At 45.2% G+C, this 16688-nt stretch overlaps 1 long non-coding RNA gene across 1 annotated transcript; it reads left to right on the top strand.

Annotated features, from left to right (window-relative positions):
* Positions 1–7859: 7859 nt before the first annotated feature.
* Positions 7860–10522, top strand: LOC130683431 (uncharacterized). The gene is made up of 3 exons (XR_008997146.1): positions 7860–7995; positions 9422–9521; positions 10494–10522. It is a non-coding gene; the product is annotated as an uncharacterized LOC130683431 (long non-coding RNA).
* Positions 10523–16688: the final 6166 nt, after the last annotated feature.

Below are 16688 nucleotides of genomic sequence, written 5' to 3'. Positions count from 1 at the left end.
CCTTTGCTTCTGGGGTCAAATCCAAAAAGGTCATTTCCAAGACCAGTGTCAAGAACCTGACCCCCTTTACATTTTTTTCTAGGATTTTTGTGGTTTCTGGTCTTATGTTCAAGTCCTTGATCCATTCTGAGCTGTTTTTCTGTAGATGGTGAAGACAGGGACCCAGTTTCATTCTTCTGCATGAGGCTACCCAGTTTGCCCTATTGTCTGTTCCTGCCTTCTTTGTCAAACATTAATTGGCCATATACGCACAGGTTTATGACTGGGCTCTCTGTTCTGTTCCACTGACTTATGTGTCTGGCTTTATCCTTCTAGCTTTGGGTAGTATGGACATTTAACAATATTAATTTTGCAATCCATGAACAGGATGTCTTTCCATTTATTTGTGTCTTCAATTGCTTTCATCAATGTTTTATAGTTTTCAATGTACAGGTCTTTCACCTCCTTGGTTGAATTTATTCATGTTTTATTCTTTTTGATGCTACTATCATAGTGGGATTTTCTTTTTTTAATAGTTTTTTGTTAGTGTATATAAATGCAACAGATTTTTGTGAATTGGTTTTGTACCCTGCAGCTTTACTGAATTCATTTATTACTGAACCATTTTTTGGTGGAGTCTTTAGGGTTTCTATATATAGTATTATGGCAACTGCAAACAGAGACAAGTTTACTTCCTCTATCTATTTGGATACCTTTTATATTTCTTTCTTCCCCTGCCTCAATGTTCTGGCTAGGAATTCCAGTATTATGTTGAACAAAAAAGGTGAAAGTGGGCACCTTTGTCTCGTTCTGTTTCTGATGTTAGAGGAAGCACTTTCATCTTTCCACTGCAGAGTATGATGTTAGCTGTGGGCTTGTCATATATGGCTTTTATCATGTTGGGGTACGTTCCTTCCATACCAAATTTGTTGGGTTTTTAATCACAAAAGGTGTTGGATTTTTGTCAAATGCTTTTCTGCATCTATGGAGATGATCATATGATCACAAATAATACTGAAATAATTAGATATCTGTATGGAAGAAAATCCATGGTCCCTTCCTCACACCTCATGAATATTAATTTGAGATGAATTATAGACCTAAATATAACAGTAAAATTTATAAAATTACTTGAGAGAAAAGTTGCAGGTTATTTTTTTTACTTGTGGGTAGGCAAAGAATTCTATGGTCAGAATAATCTTTAACCATAAAGAAAGAGTAATAAGTGAAACAACATAAAATTTGAACTACGTGTCTATTAAAGGCACCATTAATAAGGCAAGTAAGTGGGCCACAGACAAGGAGAAAATATTCACATATATAATTGACAGTTTGTATCCAGATTAGATGAGGAAATCCTGTATGCCAATAGTAAAAAGAGTAATGGTCCAGTAATATAAGGGGGGAGGGAGGGACAAAAGACTTAAATAGACAGTTGATAAATGAAGATTTTTTTTAATTACCAATAAACTTATGAAAAACTTCTTACAGCATTTTTCTTTAGGAAAACAGAAAAACCTAATAACATACCAGTACACATCCACTAAAATGGCTAAAATTAAAAAGACTTACCATATCCATGGGAGATACTTAAAGTTTTGGCAATGATGTGAGACAACTATAACTCTTATATATTGTGGATGGAAGTTTAAAATGGTGTAACTACATTGAAAATATTGGGGTTTTTTGAAAACGTAAACATACAACGTTTCTGTGACCCAGGCATTCCATAACTACATTTTTACCCAATTAAAATAAATACATCCACAAAAAGATCTCTAACCATATATCTAACAGCTTTATTGTTTGTTTGTTTGTTTGTTTGTTTATTAAGGTATGATTGATATACACTCTTACGAAGGTTTCACATGAAAAAACAATGTGGTTACTACATTTACCAATATTACCAAGTCCCCACCCACACCCCAATGCAGTCAGTGTCCTTCAGTGCAGCACGATGCCAAAGATTCACTATGTCCCTTCTCTGTGCTACACTGTTCTCCCTGTGATCCCCCACACCATGTGTACTGAACATAATACCCCTCAGTCCCCTTCTCCCTCCCTCCTAACCTGCCCTACCACACCCCTCCCTTTGGTAACCTCTAGTTCATTCTTGGAGTCTCTGAGTCTGCTGCCATTTTGTTCCTTCAGTTTTGCTTCATTGTTATACTCCACAAATGAGGGAAATCATTTGGCATTTGTCCTTCTCGACCTGGCATATTTCACCGAGCATAATGTCCTCCAACTCCATCCATGTTGTTGCAAATGGTAGGATTTGTTTCTTTGTTATGGCTGAATAGTATTCCATTGTGTATATGTACCACATCTTCTTTATCCATTCATCTACTGATGGACACTTAGGTTGCTTCCATATCTTGGCTATTGTAAATAGTACTGTGATAAACACAGGGGTGCATATGTCTTTTTTAATGTGAGAAGTTGTATTCTTCGGGTAAATTCCAAGGAGTGGGATTCTGGGTCAAATGGTATTTCTATCTTTAGTTTTTTAGGAACCCCCATATTGCTTTCCACAATGGTTGAATTGGCTTACATTCCCACCAGCAGTGTAGGAAGGTTCCCCTTTCTCCACATACTCGCCAGCATTTGTTGTTCTTAGTCTGTTTGATGGTAGCCATCCTTACTGGTGTGAGGTGATATCTCATTGTGGTTTTAATTTGCATTTCCCTGATGATTAGTGATGTGAAGCATCTTTTCATGTGTCTGTTGGCCATCTGAATTTCTTCTTTGGAGAACTGTCTTTTCATATCCTCTGCCCATTTGTTAATTGGGTCATTTGCTTTTTGGGGTTGAGGTGTGTAAGTTCTTTACATATTTTGGATGTTAACCCCTGGTCAGATATGTCATTTACAAATATATTCTCTCATACTGTAGGATGCCTTTTTGTTCTGTTGATGGTGTCCTTTGCTGTACAGAAACTTTTTAGTTTGATGTAGTCCCATGAGTTCATTTTTGCTTTTGTTTCCCTTTCTCAAGGAGATGCACTCAGGAAGAAGTTGCTCATGCTTATATTCAGGAGATGTTTGCCTATGTTGTCTTCTAAGAGTTTTACGGTTTCATGACTTACATTCAAGTCTTTAACCCATTTCGAGTTTACTTTTGTGTATGGGGTTAAACAATGATCCAGTTTCATTCTCTTGCATGTAGCTGTCCAGTTTTGCCAACATCAGCTAACAGCTTTATTTTTAGTAGCCAAAAATGGGAGATACTTAAACATCTAGCAACAGCTGAACAGATATACATGTTGTAGTATAGCCATCTACTTGAATACTACCCAGAAATAAAATGGGATCAAAGTATGCAGTAGTCCCCCCTTACGTGCAAGGGATATGCTCCAAGACCCGCAGTGGATGCCTGAAACCACAAAGTACCAAACCCTATATGTACGGTGTTTTCTTCCTCTACACACATACCTGTGATAAAGTTTAATTTATGAATTAGGCACAGTAAGAGGTTAACAACAATAGCTAATAATAAAATAGAACAATTATAACAATATACTGCAGTTAAAATTATGTGAATGTGATCTCTATTTCTCAAAATGTCTTATTGTACTGCACTAACCCTTCCTGTGACGACTTGAGATGATGAAATGCCTACATGATGAGATGAAGTGACGTGAATGACGTAGGCAGTTGGTCATAGCGTCAGACTACCACTGACCTATGACCTTAGGAAGATCATCAGCTTCTGGACTGTGGTTGAAAGAGAGTAACTGAAAGAGTTACTCTAAGTTGTCTTAGACTTAGACAGAGCTGACTAAGAGTCAACTCTAAGTTGAAAGAGTGTGACTACTGTACACACAAGAAAATGGTTGAATCTGGTGGGGATTATGCTGAGGGAGGGAAGCTTATAGAGGGCATTTATTAAGTAATTCCATTTATATGAAGTTAGTATTTAGCACATGCCTTTCATTTCTGAGTGCTATAAAATTAAGTGCTTCCCTTTGTGGCGCAGACATGCAATATTTGCGAACAGATGGCTTGTATTATTCTTTCATATTTGAGCCTGGCCCTGTGATAAATTCATGTAAGTGAATAATATGAAAATGGTGTCACAATTGTAGCTTTATGTCCTAAATTCCATTTAATCCAGTGATTCTCAACCATTTTCCAGCTCAGTGCACCAGAGGGGTTCGTCACCCGCCATCATGGCGATCAGGAAGAGTCCTTTGATGGCAGCAACTCCCAACAGGGCCAGGAGCATGAAGCACAGTCTCTGGGCATGGAATGTAAGGGCCTCTTCCCACCCACAAACGATTGCTGGAAAGCTTCCTGCATTCACTGGTCAGCACCTCTAGGGAAGCTGATTAATGTTCACTGAACACATTGTCTGTGCCAGGTGCCTTACATGCATGTTATTTAATTCTTACCATCTCAGGGGTATTGTTATTTACACTTAGTTATGATGAAATCAGGACTCTGGCATGTAAGAAATTTGCTGAGGGTCACCCAGATGTTGTAGGCATTGATCTGGGATTTAAACCTCTATACCTCTATACCCCAAACTCCTAGACCCCTGCCCTTCCCACCACTGTTTAATATACAAATGTCAGTGTACGTATACAGATACATAGATATAGAAAAATAGGTAAGTATTTGGCATTGTTCATGCTGTCTTCAGCAGGGAATCTTAGAGAACTTTACATGTAAAATAAAATCACTGCTGCTATTATTGTCTAAATGCAGGAGCTCATGTCCAGACACCCTTTTTCCAAGGAGAAATCACTCCAGAATTTCTAGATGGGTCCCAGGAAATGTGGCTTTTACATAAAGTACCTAATTTGGTGCCCAGCTGAAAAGAACAGTAAAGTCAGCCTTAAGTAGTCTTATAAACTAACCTGTAAACAGCTGAGGAATAATAAATACAATGACAAGCAGGATAGTGGAATTTTCAAGGTGGGAAAGAGGATTGAAATCAAAAACTAATATAACGTATCTCAGGAAAATAGAACCCATATAAAGAACACCTCTAGCTCCCTTCTCTTACTTAGAATACAAGTGTTTTTTAATGACACTCACTAGAACAAGTTGTGTCACATTATAATTGCCACCATTATTAATCTGCAGTGGCCTGCTCAAGACCTATCGAAATACCTTTAATTTTTGAGCCACAAGTTGCAAATGAGTGGCCCATGGGCTGACGCGTGTCATTTACCCTGTGTAGTTTATCTCATTTTTTAATTGATTTAACATTTCAAAATAGGAACGTTCTTGTAATAACGTTCCAATTCCTGGCTTGTCTTGGAAAGCTAGTATTTCTGGCAAAACTGGGCTTGAAGTCCACATGGCAACAAACAGAGGGGGCTGAGAAGCAGGTGCCCCCGTCGCGACAGCCCACATAGCCAGCCCACCCAGTGTCCGTGGGCAGCCTCCCTCTGCAATCACCTGCTGGACCCGTGTGGGCTTCTGAGTCTGCAGCCGCTGCTGGAAGCCTGGGCTCAGATGCCCCTCCTTTATGACGCCTCTTCACACAGCATCCATTGTTATCTCTCCGCTTCTCACCCTGACATCTGTGCCGGCATCTGGGATGAGGACTGATTCCCGCTGCACCCTGCCCTTCCACGCCCTCCCCAACCTGAAACCGGCCCTACTGCTCCATATGCTTTACATGGTGCTCAGCAGGCTCCCACACCCCATCCCTCCACCCCCGTAATGCACTTTCATGGATCCTGTTTGCTGCCTGCTTCACTCTCCTGGAACATACACTCCACAAGGCAGTGATCTTGGCTTGTGTTGTGTACTGATGCCTGCGAAGCCTCTAGAACAGGGTCTGGCACATAGTAAGCGCTCAGTAGGTATTTGTTGAGATCATGAGCTTGTCACTCCCGAGTTTGTGCCCCCAGAGAGTCCTTTGCTTACCTTTGTTGCAGCACTAGACGCGCAGAGCCTCTGCCCCACTGCTCCCTGAGTCTGGCCCGGTTGAGGGCAGGGATCCCGTCTTACTCGGCTTTGCGTGCTGCGGGACCTGGCACACAATAGGCGCCCAGTGAGTACTATCCTGGCGGCTGCTCTCAGGCCTAGTGGAAAGTCCAAAAACTTCTCCCCGCTAGAGGGAAGCCTCAGTCAGAGGTTTAGTCAGAACTTAGTCTGTTTTGTTCCATACGCAGGGGATAGTCTCACCTTGACAAGGGCCCCCAGTGAGCAGAACTGGTCCAAATTCACAACTCCTTTGGTTTGACCTACTAAGTTTTTCCTTGCACTTGCAGATGAACCCTCACATGGCTTTACAAGGGCTTCACAACCAGGCCTGGCCCTCGCTCATCCTGACTCACTTCCCTCAAGCCCCATCCAGCTCCCTGGTGCTCCAGCCACCCCAGCTTTTCATGATCGTCTGACTTAAATTCTCCCCTCTCCCTGCATCTCTTTACCTGGTTACCTCCTGCTTCAGATCTGAGCTCCAAGGGCCCTGGAGACTTCTATCCTAGAAATATTTATCGAGGGCTAGCCACTATTCTAGGGGTGGGGGTCACAGAACAAAATAAGCAGGGTCTCTGCTCATATGTGGATGGAGACAGACCCCCAGGGATACCCAGATGATTAAACAAGGTCCTACCAGCTCTTGCTGACTGCTGTGAAGAAAACCAAACAGAATGCTGTGCCGATGAGCCATTTCCAGAGGGCGGTCAGGGAAGGCTCTCCTAGAGAAGACATTTGGGCTGAGACCTGGAGGAGGAAAGGGCTCCAGCCATGAGAAGGGCCCCTTCCTTCCTCCGGGGGCTCTCCAGAAGGCCCACCCCTCAGCTATCCCTGAACTTTTCTGTCACCCCTTGCCCTGGTTTGAAGCCACTGGGACCACCATACATACCACTGAGTTTGCTTCCTTCCCCACTTGCCCTCCTAACAGCTCATTCTCTGCACAGTCACCAGACAGAACTTTCTAAAATGTGTAACTGACCATGGCAGTGCCAGTTCTGACTGGTCAGTGAATGACTGCCATCCCACACAGAGTAACTCCCTAACGCCCGTGGGCCCCGGCTCTCGGACCTTGCTCTGAGGCCTTCCCTGACCACTTCACCTACTAGGGCCCTGGGACCTTCCATCACCGCGTCACCAGCGGCTTTAGCTTCTTCTGCTTTCACTGCAGAAGCAGCCTCCTGTGTGGGCTTGTTGGTCTGCACGCCGCTCCTCACCCCCGGAGCAGGGGACTCCGGGCTCTGCTGAGCCCCCAGAGGACAATGCCCCCAGGACACCTGGCTGGTGGAAATGCAGCTGGACTAGGAGAAATGAGTGCTGGAACCCGAAGGACAGGAGCCCGGCCCTTCAGAGCCCCCTGGGGTACCTAGAAAGAGGCTTTCTTTCAACACAGAACTGCCGCCTCCCTCCATGGCTCCATTTCGTTACCTGTGGAATTGGAGAACGTGGGTTGTTCTGAGGATCCAAGGAATTACTATTTCCAGAGCGCTTGGTAGTAAGCAGTGTACATGGAAAAATAAAATAGTACAGCACAGGGGCCTCCTGTTACTCAAAACTCAGTCGTTTCTGTCCTACACGTTTTTATAATTTACCGCAAGCACTGTTGCTCTGGAGCCCTGGTCCTAGGCTCGTCAGGTAAAATACTAGATAAAATCCAGTTAAATCTGAATTGCACAGTAGCAACCAATCATTTGTTAGCATCGATATGTGGCCATGCAATCGTTGGTCTGTTCTTTGGCTGAATCTGTCAGTCGGCACACTTACTTCGGGGGCGACCGGTCTGCAAGGAAGGGACCAGGGTGGCCTGCGCCGGCGCTCCGGGGACGCTTCTTGCCTCGGCCGCCAGGGGGCGCGCGCGCGCAGGCAGGGCTAGCGGGGGCGCAGCGCGCGTGCGCAGGCGGGGCGGGGGTGGAGCTGAGGCGGAGACCCGTCGCCGCCCCCCAGGATCACAAATGCGTAGCCAGGTTGCCCGTGGCGGCAAAGTGTGAGGTGACAAGGAAGCGAGGCCAGCAATCACAGCACGCGTCAGCTCTCAGGTGCGCGTCGTAAAAGACTTGGGCTGCGAGAACTACACATCATCTGGGTGAGTTCAGCGGCGTGCAGCGTCCGCAAGCCCTGCTGGCTTTGTGTCACCATTCACACGCACACAGCGCAAAGGGCAGGCGACCCGAGCTTCGGGAATTCACGCTGGAGAAAAACATCATCGTGTAGCCGTGCCCGGTTCGCTGCTGCACGGTTCAGCCAGGGCACCCAGGGACAGAGTGGAGAGTAGAGAAAGGCTGCGCTCAACCGGCCTCAGGTTGGAGGCGGGGAGTACTGCTGTCCTCAAGGCCTCTTAACTCGGGGTTGAGGCCGAGCTCCCGTTATGCTGGGGACAGAGGGAGTAGGAGGGGGAGCGGGAGGTGACAGGTAATTGCGGACATCCAGACGTCAGCCAGGGTCTGAGGAGGGTCCTGAAACTCCCCTTCCTTGGTGGGTGGATTCCTGAGGTCTGGCCGTGATGTTCCTGCAAACTTGACAGGACAATTATTGTCTTACCTCTCAAGCTGAAAGCAAAGTTATTCACAGACCTGTGTACAGAGCTGCAGTTACTTTGGCAAATCTAAAAGGAGTGGTGATTAAGGATCTTGTAACTTTCAGTTCCTCTCCTTGCTTTGTCTTTGGAGGATTTCTATCTCTAATCTCCAAGAACAAAATAGATACTGTTGCCCTACCATCCAGTTATCATCCTTGTCTTGCTCCTAGTGGACAGCAAGGAGCTAGAAACCAGCTTTTAACTCCTTCAGGCCCAGTTACAATCATATGAAAATAATGTAAAGTTATGAAAGTGTACTGGCCTCCATTGCTGGCCAGACTGAGGGCACGTGGTTCCCCGAGAAGGGTTCCGGGGTGGGTAGCAATGGCCCTTGTATCTTAAGAGAACAGTTTGGTTCTCATGTGCCATTAACATGATCCTGCCCTTTTATAGACCAGGTAGTAATCCCTGGGACAAAGGCAGAGGATATATAACTAAAGGAAGAAGAGCTTCTGAATGGAGATAAATATAGAAGGGTTAATTAGGGCCCTGTTGGGAAAGGGTAGAGGAAATATATCAACTCAGAACTTCCGTGCATCAAATATAATAAGGAAATGACAGCCATACTCTCATCCCACAATTCTGTTAAAATCATAGAAATATGTTTGATAATGGATAATGTTCCTCAAGGTGCCCTTAAGGTAAGGGAGACATGAGCAGAGTATTCAGAATTGTATTCAATACTGCAATTTAGCTGATGAAAGCGAAGAGTTGAGGATGTGGAAAACAAAGGATGAACACTCATTCAGACACCAGGTAATATTCATCCCGCCCAAGGTTTGCAGAATTCCTCACTCCCTAATGCAGACAATTACAATGGCCTTTGGAGGCCCTGGTCTTATATTCTTTAATGTGTTGTCTTCTTGTGATCACCACTCTTGAGAAGAAATGGGGAGACACCTGGATAAGATGTTTTCTCTTTCTTTTTATGCAGAGTCAACCATGGTCAATTTGAATTTTTCTCCCTTAGCTCAGAACCCTGTTGGGAAAGAGATAGTTGAAACTAACAAGGAGATTGCCTGCCTAAAACACAGGTACAGGATTTTGACTTTTTTTTTAGGGTGTTGTCAAATGTTTAAAGCTAACTTGTGTAATGTCTATTAAAGGGCTTGGTTTTGTAATTCTTACTTGAGTCATTTCTGTCTCTGTAGTGAAGATGGTTGGAAATAATTTTTTAAGTGATATGAGTACAAGAGAAATGCTGGATTACAAACTAATTCCAGAAAGACCCTCCCCAAAGAGAATGGTAGCACTTTTGAAGAGTTGTGCTTTCTTTTCTGCTACAAAATCAATGAAGATTGTTCTTTGATCCAATGGGGCATCAGTGATCTGCTTGCAAACAATCCCAAGGACTTACTATAGGGAAACTGGACCTCACCGTGGTGACAACTGACTTTTTGGGCCTGTTCCCTGGTAACTGGGGAGCTCACCCCCTGCATTAACAGTGGACCCCCTAACCTGGCTGGGCCAATTCCTTTTTAAAGGAATTGAGTATGTGTGCTTCCCAAATTGCAGTCAACTATTCGAATGGTTCCTTTTCTTTAATTTGAAAAACCTTACACAGACAATATGGGCTGTATATCTGGAATAATGAAGAAAGTTTCTTAATTTGTCTTAGGGGATAAATAGCCAACTGCAAGATCTGCTTTAAAATAGCAAGCCTTAAATCACTCATATGGTCAGTTAATGGCTCACCATAAATTATTTGCTTTAAAGACAGTCTGGGAATTTTACCTTTTGACATTTAACCCCCAAGATGGAGGTGTAACTTAGAACAGAGTCCCTGTTTTCTCTTCCTTACACTGTCTCACTTCTGTCTTTGCTGTTCTACAAAATAAGCTTAGACAAGGAATTTGTTAGTCCTGTTCTTGCTCAAGGTGATGATTTCCCTCAGATAATGGGAGCATAGCATTTGTTTTGGGATTTTTTCCCTGGTTCAGGATATGGTCAGTTGTTGGCTAATAGTTTCTAAAATATGTTGGAAATTTTAATTTTTAACTTCTTAGTTCCAAAACAGAATCTTAGCCTTAAGATGGAGTTCCTCCTGTTCTTCCTATACTGGCTCACCAGGGCCAGAAACCACCACTCTACTTGTTTCTGTCAATTGATCTTTGTGCATATTTCATATAAATGGAATGAATACAATATGTGACCTTTTGTGTCTGGCTTCGTTCACTTGCTCAAGGTGATGATTTCCCAAGGTGATGTTATCAATATTCATCCACATGGATAGATAGATGTTGGGTAAATGGAAGTTTTCCACTAGAATTCCTGCCTGGCCATGATAGTGATATGCATGTAAGGGCCTGTTTGCATACCATTGTGATGTTTACTGTGGCAGAGCCATTGGTCCATCACGGGATTACCAGTCCAGGGTAGGGGGTGGAGAGTAGCAGCCATTCTCTCCTCCTTTCCTTTCCTGGTGCATAATTGGTCAGGCACAAGCCAGTCACCAGGGACCCACCCCTGGAGTTCCTCCCAGAAGAGGCAGGAGGGAAGGTGAGTGGGCCACAGCCAGAGAGGGAGGGCTTTGGAGTGCGCCAGGAGAGAGACAGTGCCAAGCAGCCGGGGTTCACTGGGAGAGAGACTGGGTCATGGGGAGTAAAAACCCTTTCCCCAACCTCTCATCCTTGTTTTCCTCCAGTCTGAGCAGATGCGTAGTGAGCTTGCGTCCAGTGGAGAACCCCCTTCCTCCTCGAGCCACAGTTAATATTGTATGTTTATATCATAATTTATTATCCATTCACCTATTAACAGACACTTGGGTAGTTTCCACCTTTTTGATATTGTGAATAGCTCAACTGTGAGACTAGATGTCTTGCCAATGGGTTTCAGCCCCAGGCAAGTTCACTATGGATTCAGTGTGACCAAAGAAAATGACAGCAACACGTTCTTGGGGTGAAAGGGTTATACCCAACTTTATTTCCAGGTGGCAGGTCAGTCACTAAAATCCCGTTCACTCAGAGTGAGTCTGTATGCAGCAAGCCACTCTCTGCCTCTGGGCCTCTCTGCCCGCACAGCCATCCTCTGGGGCCTCTCTGCACAGTCGTCCCACACAGCCATCCTCCAGGCCTCTGTCCTCAGCACTGCCACCACTCTCATTCTTATTTTCCTCCAGTCGAGCAGATTCCAGCCTCTGCTCTGCTCTCCTACAGTCTTGCAGCCCTGCCACCATGTTGCACCCAGAGTACTGGGCAGAGCTCTTTATATAGAGTCAACAGCCATGTATTGCCCACAGGTGTGCAGTGAGCTAGACAACCAGGGCCAGGTGAGAATTCTGGCCACAGGAACCCTCATTTTATCCACACTCCACCCCTCCAGGATTCTCTCCTCTCAATCCATATGCCCTTAGTCCTCTGCAATGGTCCCTATGCAAGGAAGCTTGAACATTGTTCTCCAGCCTCTCCAGCAAAAAGTCTTGCAGACACACAAGCTGAACTCATGGCTCTGTCTCTGACCTCTGCCTCTTTGGTCTTAATGGCTGGAACTGCTGCTCTGGTTTCAGCTGTTGCCATAGCTCCAGTAAGATCCTATTTAGCTTCCCATCTAATTTCCTTCCATCTACTCCTGCCCGTATCAAATCAACCCACATCTGGGTCCTCGTAACTTGCACGGGGCCCCTCAAATTCCTCCTGTGAGTAACAGGTCTTATTTCTTTCCAGGTTCTTGTTGCTTCAGCTACCGTACATGTCACCTCGCATTTTCTAATCTCTGCCTCAAGGTTGGCCGCACTGTCAGGGAAGACAGCTTTCCCATCTCTGATCCCGACAGAACAATTCCATCCACCCCTAAGTCCCACAGCCACTGGCTCAGCCTGAGTATAGGGGCGGACCATAGGGGACCATGACCTGGGGAGGGGGCTGTTCCTCTCCTTGGGGAACTTTCAGCTGCTGGGTCTTCATTTTCTTTACAACCACTGGGCATGCTTTCAAAACAGGAGGGGCTAGTGGCTCCGGCACCACCCCTTCATCCTTCCCCAGCTCCTCCATTTCTGGGACCGATGGCACCTTTCTCTCCCCTCCCCCAAGTGCCTCCTCTGCTACAGTGCCTCACAGCAATGCCAGCTCAGTCTTCAGAAGGTCTCTTAGCTTCAGCTCAATGCTTTGCAGCTGGTGTTCTCATGCCACCTCCGCCTGTGCTTCCCTCAGGAGTTCGTCTTTTTCCTTGATGGCCTCTTCCTCCTTCAGAGCACCTGGCAGCGCTGCCATCTCATCTCCAATGGTACCTTGCTGCCAGCATTCTCGTGCTGCCTCCTTCTGCATCAAGGCTGTCTCCTTCCTCAGGGAATCCACAGAGGTTTGCAGCTCATGTTCTCATGCAGCCATTTCTTGGGTCTCCCCTGTAGACCTTTTCAAGACTGTGAGAAGCAGCCAGCCCACAGTCCCCTCTCTGCCTGCACAGCCGTCCCACACAGTTGTCCTGCACAGCCGTCCTCTGGGCCTCTCTGCCTTCAACAGCCGTCCTGCACAACCGTCCGCACAGCCGTCCTCTGGGACTCTCTGGACAATCATCCTGCACAGCCGTCCTCCAGGCCTCTGTCCTCAGTGCTGCCACCTCTCCAGTCTCTGCTCTGCTCTCCTACAGTCTTGCAGCCCTGCCACCATGTTGCACCCAGAGTACTGGGCAGAGCTCTTTATATGGAGTCAACAGCCATGTATTGCCCACAGGTGTGCAGTGAGCCAGTCAACCAGGGCCAGGTGAGAATCCTGGCCACAGGAACCCTCATTTTATCCATACTAGATGAAAGCAGTTTCTCCTTTGCCATTCCAGCAGGAAATTGAAAACTGAAATTAGGTGCAGGCTGAGCTATGTGGAGAAATCACATCATTAGAGAAGATTCAGAAAGTTTTGGAAGGAGCTGTGATTCACAAAGATGATAATATTGATGTAAGTGCATCCTCATGAGCATAGTTGGAAATCTGCCGAAATTCAAGAGGCTGTTTCCAATACAATCCTATTATGTCCTAGACTCCAACTAATGCACTGACAGATGAATCCACTATATTGTAAGTCTGAGTCTGAGAGCCATAATGCGGGAGGACATGACTCAGCAAATGGAGAACTGGCAGGTAAGATGAATTAGCAAAGTAAGTGCTGGCTTGCAGGCTCCCATCCCCAGAATTGTTTATATATCCTGGAGCATCAGGTCCAGCTGTGTGCTGGCTGCAGCTGAGCACTGGCCAAGCCTACAACATGGACTCCCCATCTCTATATGTTAAAAGCAAACAGTCAAGTAAACTTGAAGATCTAATTGTCTTTATTAAGCAATTCGTGAATCAAGCAGCATCCCCTCCAGTAAGCAGAGAGATGTTCTGAGGAGTTGTACAAAATGGAAGGTTTTCATAGGCAGGAGGGTGGGACCAGAAATTACTGGCAAAAGAAAAAAAGGGGGCAGTTTCAGGCCAGGACATCATCTTTTGTGGGGGAAGGGAATGGCAGGGTTTTTATCATGCAGATTAGCTCACTGGTGCTGGTCAGGAAATTTCAGATACTGTTAAAAGGTCACACTCCTGGGATAGGTTAAAACTAATTAAGTCTTGGTTTGGGGTGCAAATGACTCCATTTTGGGTGTGTTGTTTCCTTTTTAGCATTTCCTCTTAGGAATCACATCTATGAGCGGAACCGGAGCAGCACTCATCAGACCTTCCCTTCACAGCACTGCATACAGCCCTGCAAATTCCCCTCAGGCCTCTCAGCCACAGAATGTCCTCTTGTGCATGTGGCTCTGAGAGGAAGGACCCAGAGCGGGGGCAGCCTTCCTGGGACTGGTGGCCCAAGGCTGCCGCTGAGGGTAGCGTGGACTTCTCTACCCTTGGTGGAAAGGTTGCTGAGCTGTTACAACTCAGATGTCACTGCTGGTGCACAGCTGGTGTTTTCACCCACACTTGACAGCAGCTTCTGGGGAGAGTGGAGAAGGAAATCTGCAGGATGCAGATGGAGGCAAATCTGGGAAGGGGGAAAGCGTTTCATTCCTTCAGCTCAGGAAGGACGGGATGACCAATTTCTCCTACACACTGTCCTATTCCTTCACCTGTAAGTAAGGAGTTGGAAGTGGGGCACCGGTGGGAATGGCACCAGTGGGGGTTGGGGTAGGGATGAGGGCATGGCACTGGCAGGGAGTGGCAGGGGGAGGGGGAATTGGAGGACAGGGCACCAGCAGGGAGGGGCACCGCCGGGGGCAGGGCCTCTGGCTGGGTGCAGTGTTGAGGACAAGAGCTCACTCTGTCCCCCAGCCTCTTGTTTGAGCTCCACCTCCCTCACCCAACTCCTACCTGTACCTCTGGATCATCACGGTGGCCCACTCCCCTCCCCCTGCAGCCCTATTCTTTCAACCACTGCCCCTAACTCACTCCTTATCCTAAGGACAGCTCCTCTCTGGAAACTTCCGGACATTCTGATTCCTTGTCCATCCCAACCCAGCTCCCCAACCCTCACGTACACTTTCTGGGTTGCCACTCACCTCCAATTCCCAGTTCCTAACTGGAGAGATTATTTTTTTACATCTTTTTTCCAGAGATGTTTTAAAATAAGGGAACAAGCTACAATTAGTAGATTCTCTTTATCATTTCCTTGTATTAGTAACAATTGTAGAAATAAAGCTTTAAAAGTCATTAGAATAGACAGAATAGAGTGACTTCATCCCTAAGAAAATGTGAAGCCCTTTCCCACTCTAAGCTGTAGAGGTCAGACTTGACTGCAAGACTTGTTTTGTGCTCTTGGTCCTCATAAGGCATCCACCCCTCCCCTCATGACCTTCCCAACCCCATTCCACCCTCCCCACAGCTCTGTGGACACCAGAAGTCCTTCAGGGCCCTGGTCACACCAGAGTGAAGTTTCTTGTGGTCTGAGTATGTCCTCTCAGCTTCCTCCAAGTCTCTTTGAGAAACACAGCCTTTTGGGATTTGTATGTGTGCCCAAATATTTAATGTTCCTACTGGATAATCTTTATTATTTTCTCTAGATCTAAATGACACAGATTTAACTCCTGTGCCAGAATCTTCTATGGCTTCAAGAAAAGACAACTCATATGTTCATCTCAGCACAAACTTTGAGCTCCGGATTGTTTTTGTGAAAAATCAGAGTATTTTAGTCTTTTGGATTACCTGTTTCTAACATCCCATTTGTCTTGCTCAGCTCTAGTTGCAATAACAAAACACCATAGACTGGTTAACTGCAACAACAGACATTTATTTCTCACAGTTCTGGGGGCTAGGAAATCCAAGAACAAGGTACTGGCAGATTCAATGTCCAGTGAGAACATTCTTCCTGGCTTACTGATGGCCACCTTCTCCTCTGTTCTCACATGGCCCTTCCTTCATGTGTGCATTCCCAGAAAGAGGAAGCACCCTCAAGGTCTCTCATCATCATCTAATATGGACACTAAATCATGGGGACTCTTCCCCCATGACCTAATCTAAACCTAATTGCCACCCAAAGGCCCCACCTCCAAATACCATCACATTGGGGGTTAGGGCTTCAACACATGAATTTGGGGGGGACTCATAACAATGTTATTTTTCTTTTCTTCAGTGATAATGATTCTAGAGAGTATCCAATAAGGATTAAACTTAGAATCAAAATGACACAGACTTCACTCCTATATGAGATTCTTTGTAGGCTTCAAGAAAAGGTAGTTCAAACATTCATCTGTCCCTGTTTCCAAATTTGAATAAATGTTTACATGCAAACATGGAACTGGACATTTTGAAACATATAATAAGGCAAGAAAAATCTTGCATGTGTTTTATGTATACAATTTGATGAGTTTGGACATATGTATACACCCATGATACTATCACCACAAACAAGGTAATAAACAGATTCATCACCTCCAGAAATTTCCCTCTGTCCTTTCTTCATGTGTGTGATAAGAAATCATGCTATGAGTTCTACCTCTTACTAAATTCTTAAGTACACAATACCATGTTATTAACTATGAGCACAGCATAATTTTTAACACCACCAGTCACAATGGAGTCCTAAAGAGAGAAAGCCAAATTTATGAACAAATATTTAAGATTGTCACTGGGTCATGATAAATCGTCAAAGATGTCAACAATCTTAAGTGAAAATGGATCAGGTAAGAAGTGTATATTTTTAAGACATTATTGATGAGTTTGCTTCCATCAAGGCCAGGAGAGTAAATTCATAACATTTTCTTTTGGTATAAACTAAACAATGTCATTTTCAACACCCCAACT

The sequence above is a fragment of the Manis pentadactyla genome, chromosome 4 (genome assembly GCF_030020395.1).
Source record: "Manis pentadactyla isolate mManPen7 chromosome 4, mManPen7.hap1, whole genome shotgun sequence".
Lineage (NCBI taxonomy): Eukaryota > Metazoa > Chordata > Mammalia > Pholidota > Manidae > Manis > Manis pentadactyla.
This window is presented reverse-complemented; position numbering and strand designations above follow the sequence as displayed.